The sequence below is a fragment of the Electrophorus electricus genome, chromosome 9 (genome assembly GCF_041902795.1).
Source record: "Electrophorus electricus isolate QZ-2024a chromosome 9, ASM4190279v1, whole genome shotgun sequence".
NCBI lineage: Eukaryota > Metazoa > Chordata > Actinopteri > Gymnotiformes > Gymnotidae > Electrophorus > Electrophorus electricus.
In genome coordinates this window covers 24,017,501-24,023,810 of record NC_137505.1, presented here as the reverse complement: position 1 = coordinate 24,023,810, position 6,310 = coordinate 24,017,501, and the positions used below count along the sequence as shown (strand labels likewise).

The window sequence follows — 6,310 nt, the reverse complement described above, 5'->3', positions numbered from 1 at the left end:
GATAAATGATGCCGCTGCAGGCATACCGATCTTCACTCAGAGGATGCAGGTTCTCTGGTGATATTAGGGGCCTCTTGATTTCCCATTGGACGTGCTGCACCAGTTAGAGTATCATAAAAATGCAGATTCTGACATTCTCTCAGTTGCCTGGATATGAGGTGAGTACACAGAGGCTGGGAAGGTCCAATTCACAGTAATTAACACGAGCCATTTTGGATTTTGCAGTGTGTACCCAACAAAGGCTACTAATAAGGTGTATTGAAATGAGGGTGAATGATTTTTCATATCTAAAATTATTAAATATAAATTTGTTAATTGCAGTATGTACCTTCTTTGAAAATTAATGAAACTATTTTTATGGGCTATTATTAATTACAGGAGAGATTAAAGACAGGAGAGATACAGGAGAGATTGCTTTTGATTGTAATTGGTAAATTGTTGTTACACCAGACAAATTTGCTCACCTGATTCAATGTTAAATTTAAAAAAAGATATCAATTGCACCATATCCCTTAACATTGTGCATTATCTAACAATAAATTTATATTTTTAATTTTGAAGTTTATTATAAAGTTTAAAGGTTGAAAAAAACAGTTAAAATGGATTTTACATTAGTATAGAATATCAGGTTTGAAAATAAGACTTAACCCTAAAAATATTTAAAATGGAATATAAGTGATTAATTGCCTAAAGTAGTTTGATTGTCATTTCCCAGGGCAGCTCATGGAATGTTTTCCTTTTCCACCCATGGAGCCAGATGCGAAAGCCCCAGCGAGCAAGTGTGTTCCAGCTTGGGTCAGACACCCTGTTTCCTCGTCTGAAAGTGAGACTCTACCTGCCATGCTCCCAGCCCTAGTATTCTGCACCACATAAAGTTGCCTCCAATCTCACATCCTCCTATCAAAGTCCTTTTCACTCACACCCAGAATAGCTCTTTGTCTCCTGCATGCTGGATGGTGGATTTTGACTGTTGAGTGCCAAGCTGTTCAAACATGCGGTGGGAGCGCCAATGATTCGTAGATGCCAAAGTAGAGTATCTAAAAAGAAGTGCTAACCTTTAGCCTCTGTTAAATGAATCTGCTATGCGCCTAAAGAATTCTGGGAAATAGCTGTGTGCATCTGCCCAATACCACCCCCCACCACCACTATTACACTTTCAATAACCATAGTGCAGTGTAAACATTTCATTACTTCAGACAGGCCAGTATAGCAAAGCACAAAGCACTAGGAGTGTTAGTAATTGTTCAGCTCAACTGTTGAACATGAAGACAAAATGTAATTTTTATTTACTACCTCTGTTTTTCTCGCCGGTTGTTTTTTGTGTGTGTGTGTGTGTGTGTGTGTGTGTGTGTGTGTTTCAGCTCCATTTCATAGTATCAGGTAAAATATATTATTAGATATCATGTCTAAATGGTATCTAATAATATAGTAATGCCACATTCCTCGGACGGAACTGCTTCAGCATTGTTCTTGCTTTTACAAAATGGCATGAAAAGTTTTTCAGTGGCATGTAATCATTACAGAGGATCCAGTCACAACGAACGAGTCTGAGGCGAGAAAAGGGGGAAAAAGGAAGAAGGAAAAAAAGGCGACAAAAAACTTTTTCACAAGTCAGTCCAGGTGATGGGCCCAGAGCAGCAGAAATGCACAACGAACCTGAAGTCTCTCACATGTTCCTTAACAACCTGGCAGCTGGGAGACATCTGATTGGACAGCCCTTATCGCCGTGGCGACATCGCAGCTGCATTATATTTTTAACCTACGAAGAGACAATGGAGCCTGGCTGGGTGTCAATCACAAAGTTTAGCCCGAGTGCTGATGAGGCCTCTAAGTTGGTGGAGTTTTTCTCTGTGACACATCAGCTCTCACAGCACTGCATACCCTGGTGTAACTCTCACACAAAACAGACAAAGCCAAAGTTTCCCATCACAGATTAGCTTGCTAAACTTCCCAGCTGGTTTCCCAGTACTAAACTTGCACCAGTGGGAAACATTGCATCACTTCATCATGGATTAAAATCTAAAGACATCAATGGTTATGACACATGTAAACAGTTTTCAGAATCAATAAAAGTAGACTGCCAAGGCAAGGTTTCATTTGATAATACCTTGTGTTGGTTCCTTTGGAAAAGATGTGAGAAATATTAGGAGCTAGGCTTTGGGAACATCAATTAAATTCAATTTTATTTCTGTACTGCTTTTATAACAGATATTGTTTCAAAGCCACTTTACAGAAATCTAGGTCTAAACCCCTAGTACATTTTTAAAAATATATTAAATTCTTAAATACACCACTAGGGAGTTGCAACTAATTTGTCATGTCAGTAGGGAGGCTGGACATATTATAAACTAACCTGGTGTGAGCCTTAACAAGAATTACTCAAGAGATGGCTTTAAATGTATGCACTGCAGAGAGGGAGAGAGAGAGAGAGAGAGTGAGAGAGAGAGAAACAACACAGTTCTGCTGTAGCCAGAATGCCTTGGGAAGAGAGTGCTCCATGAAAGAAAAAAAAAAAGAATGTTTATATCCATTTACCCAATTAAAAGGTTGATTATAAATATTTAATGGTTGATGTAGCTTTTCCATGGAACTATATATTAGTAGTCATTTTTTCATCAACTTTAACTTTTACCCTAGAGCTTTATACACGTTCTACTTCCACCACTGTCCATTGTACTACTAATTTATCATTATAATGCAGGAATTTCCAGCCTCTGAATCATCTTTGTTAAAGATCATTGAGCTCAGATACAAGGTGCACCAGACCACAAACTGATATGACCTCTGATCAGAGAAACACACTTTCACTGTGATCGCTGAATTCTGATTTGCACTCCGAAAATTTTGTGGAACACACGGTAACATTTCAGTGGGGAAAAAAGGCTCAACTAAACCATTTCATTGTGATTTGTAAACATAGATTACAGGTTTTGTGATTTTTCTTTTTGTGAACTTCAGTGGATTATCAATATATTGCAGACATAGATACAGGGCTGAGGACCATTTATATTGCATATCCTTTTCATTTTAAGAAGGGAGGATTTAATATTTTGCACCTATTTCTGAATTTTTGAACTTTTCCCACAACTGTGAATAATCATATCAGTGAAAAAACATAATAAGGGGCAATGAAAATTCATTGTATTTCCATTTACATATTTGACAGTGGTTAAATTCAGCCAACACTATACTAGACTGAACCTGAACCCACACAGCAGTAAAGACGTGGTTGTAAGTGAGAATTACCAATGGAAAATGGCATTCTTAATATAGAAGTAGGATAAGGCATGTACTCTTTCTCTCCCTGACTTATTACCCTTCGGCGGCAAAACTAGGTTATAGGAGGTGTGCTGTATGCTTAGACGTAAAGCTCAAAGTCACCTTGGATTAAGTTATGCTGCCCTGAAGATGAAAAATACCATAGAGGGATTGTGCTCTTTACCACTGTAAGAAAATGAACATTAAAATGATGCTTGCAGGAGGGAAAAAAGACCCCCAACCTCTATTTTCCCTTCTTACAATCTCATCTTCGAACGAAGCCACACATGGTCCCGAACTCAAATAAATGCACGTGTGCGAATCTCATTCGAAGCAATCTGACCAAGACCTACACTCATATAATTCGTTCCATCACTCATCAATATCATCCTCAGTAATATGACAATCTGTCGTTACATGGTGTGCAGGCTCAGTGTCGCTCTTAAATTGGCTGGGGCTTTTGCTCTAGTATGGGGGTTGGAGTGTCACATTAGGTTTTGCTGCACTATACATTTATGAGTATAACCAGATTTAAAAAAAAGGTGGGATATGACATCTGAATATTTAAAATGTATTATAGGTGTGAGCTACACTCAGCGGTAAAGGCCATTAGATGAAAGTGCTGTAGTTGCTACTTGTAGTGTAGTGGTGTAGCTATCTTACTAACCTTACTAACAGAGAGCAGCCCATTCATTCAAAAGCCTTAGGCCTACATGTTATGGCTAATAGGTTGTATTTATAGCATACAAGGTATTTCCAGAAAGAAGTATTATGTGTCACCTCTAACGGAAAAAGACTTTAGGGAAAAAGAGTTTACTCAGAATTAATGATATATGATGACACAGATGAGCTCAGGTACATGAGCTGAGTTAAGGCCTCTGGTTCTGTATAACCAATTTTATTCTCTCATTCTCAGCTTCATATGATGTTTTCAAATCCAGATTAGGATGGAATCAAATAATTTTCATTTTATCTTAATATTCTTATAGAGCACTTGTTTATTTTTGAAGACAAAATTCCACGGGTGATTATAAGAATTTGTTCTTGGAGCTTAGATATAACCTATATTTAGTACCTAGCGAGTAAATATGTACAAAGAATTTATTAATCTCTTAATATTTTAGTGCAGGCATAACAGTCTGTAATCATGCTAACAGACTTTAGCCTCTCACTGTTCTCTAGTTTGAAGTTGCGGACTGTGCTGTGTTATGCACAGCTACAATCATGTCTGATAAAAAGATACCACAGATACTTTTGACTAAAGCTAAGCCTCTTTCACTTTCTTTAAAATTGTCTATTATCTTTTTCAGTCAACAGAACAACCTTTTACAAATTAGTTATCCATAGACAAATGTTGGATACAAATGCCACAAAAGTTTAATGACGGAGATCTAGAAACAATAAATCCAAGATATGACTCAGTACTGCACAGAGCACTGGCATAACTGGCAAATGGCATAAATGTGCAAGGAGAAGCATTTCCCCTGGAGGCTCTCAGAGCATCATTCTGACCTGAGGGTCTTCATTTAGATCTAAATATGGAAGCCATTGTCATGACTGGCCGGTCATCTGCTGGAGAGGACACACCCACTTTAGACAGGGACCATCCTACACTCCTACCTCATTCCCAATCACAGGAGTTTTAATCAAGTACACCTGTTCTTACTTATCTTTGTTATTTAAACCTACAGGTTTCTGGAGAAGGCGTTGCACATTAGCGGTCCAAGCCAGACAGAATACTCATCCCGTGCATCGCTTCCCCGGATCCTCAAATTTAGGATACTTGTTTTGTTGTGGATTTGTTTAAGATCATGGAAAATAAAGAGCTCTTTAGCTCAACTTTGCCTCTTGCTTCCTCTGTGCCATTGCTACCATCACAGCCATATTAACATTTCACCTGATTCTGGTGTTCAAGAAACCACTGTAGAATTCGTTTAGTAGTGTAACGCGGGGTGGCCCGAGTACTGAAGGGTGAGGGGCAGGACACACAGGTTCCAATGATGTGGACGAACATTTTTTAACATATGACGACAACGACACTCAAATGTGTTATAGACAAGAGACATGAACGTAAAACGGTTAACATTAAACGAACACGATAAACACGAATACAGTTAACAATAACGAAAACGAAAACATTTAATATTACCATTGAACATTAACACGTCACATCAACAATGACCAACACTCTGCACACTTTGACACAGGTTTAAATATATATAAACAAGGTGCAGGTGTGGTCACAAACGGATCCTCCCACTACACGTGGCGGGCCAAACCATGTGACTCGCGGGAGGCAAACGTTCCATGACAAGTAGGTGTAGCACTTTTAACACTTTATTAAATTGTCAGTCATGATTGATAAAATTAATTGGGGCATCACCCTCATTAACAGGGAAAATTAATTAATTTTAATTAAATTGTTAATGATTATTAATTTGGTCCCAATTCATGAAAGTCGCCAGTTCAGCAACATGATCATTTCTCATCTACCAAAATTAAAATATCCCTCTTGAATCACAAGTGTTATAGCTAAGAGTATATTTATTGAATAAACAGAGATAGGAGAACATGCATCAAAATCATTAATTAACATTCTACTAATGACCAGAGGTACTGAGTCTTCTAAATTCGCTACGGTATAACAAACGTAACAACAACGTAACCAAATTAATTACACAAACTAGATTTGTGGTGGACCAAAGTGGCTACCTATTAAGGGAAAGAAAAGAATGGAAAGAAAACTGTTTAAGTAACCTGTGAGAACGATCACCTGGGCAGTCTACTTATCAAACCAAACAAGGACCGACAAAAGGAAACTTATTCACCAAACAAGATTTGTGGAGAGGCAGCATCACTAAAGGTATAACAGGAATACTTAGAGGAGAAGAAGAAACTGTTGTGAAACAGCCTGAGGGAGAATTATAAGATTGAGAAGGCTGCAGCACCGATGGGAGAAAAGAGTTAACTGGTCTAATTTTGATGTATAAACAGTAGCATTACTATTGAAACCAACTGGTAATGTGAAAATGGGAAATACCTGTCCTTCCAA

At 38.0% G+C, this 6,310-nt stretch overlaps 1 long non-coding RNA gene across 2 annotated transcripts; it reads left to right on the top strand.

Moving 5' to 3' along the window:
- On the top strand, positions 1-5,097 carry LOC145659310 (uncharacterized). 2 transcript variants are annotated; one of them, XR_014125387.1, is made up of 3 exons: positions 1-158; positions 716-823; positions 4,950-5,097. It is a non-coding gene; the product is annotated as an uncharacterized LOC145659310 (long non-coding RNA). The 2 variants fall into 2 exon arrangements; XR_014125388.1 differs by lacking the exon at positions 4,950-5,097 and adding an exon at positions 1,362-2,104.
- Positions 5,098-6,310: the final 1,213 nt, after the last annotated feature.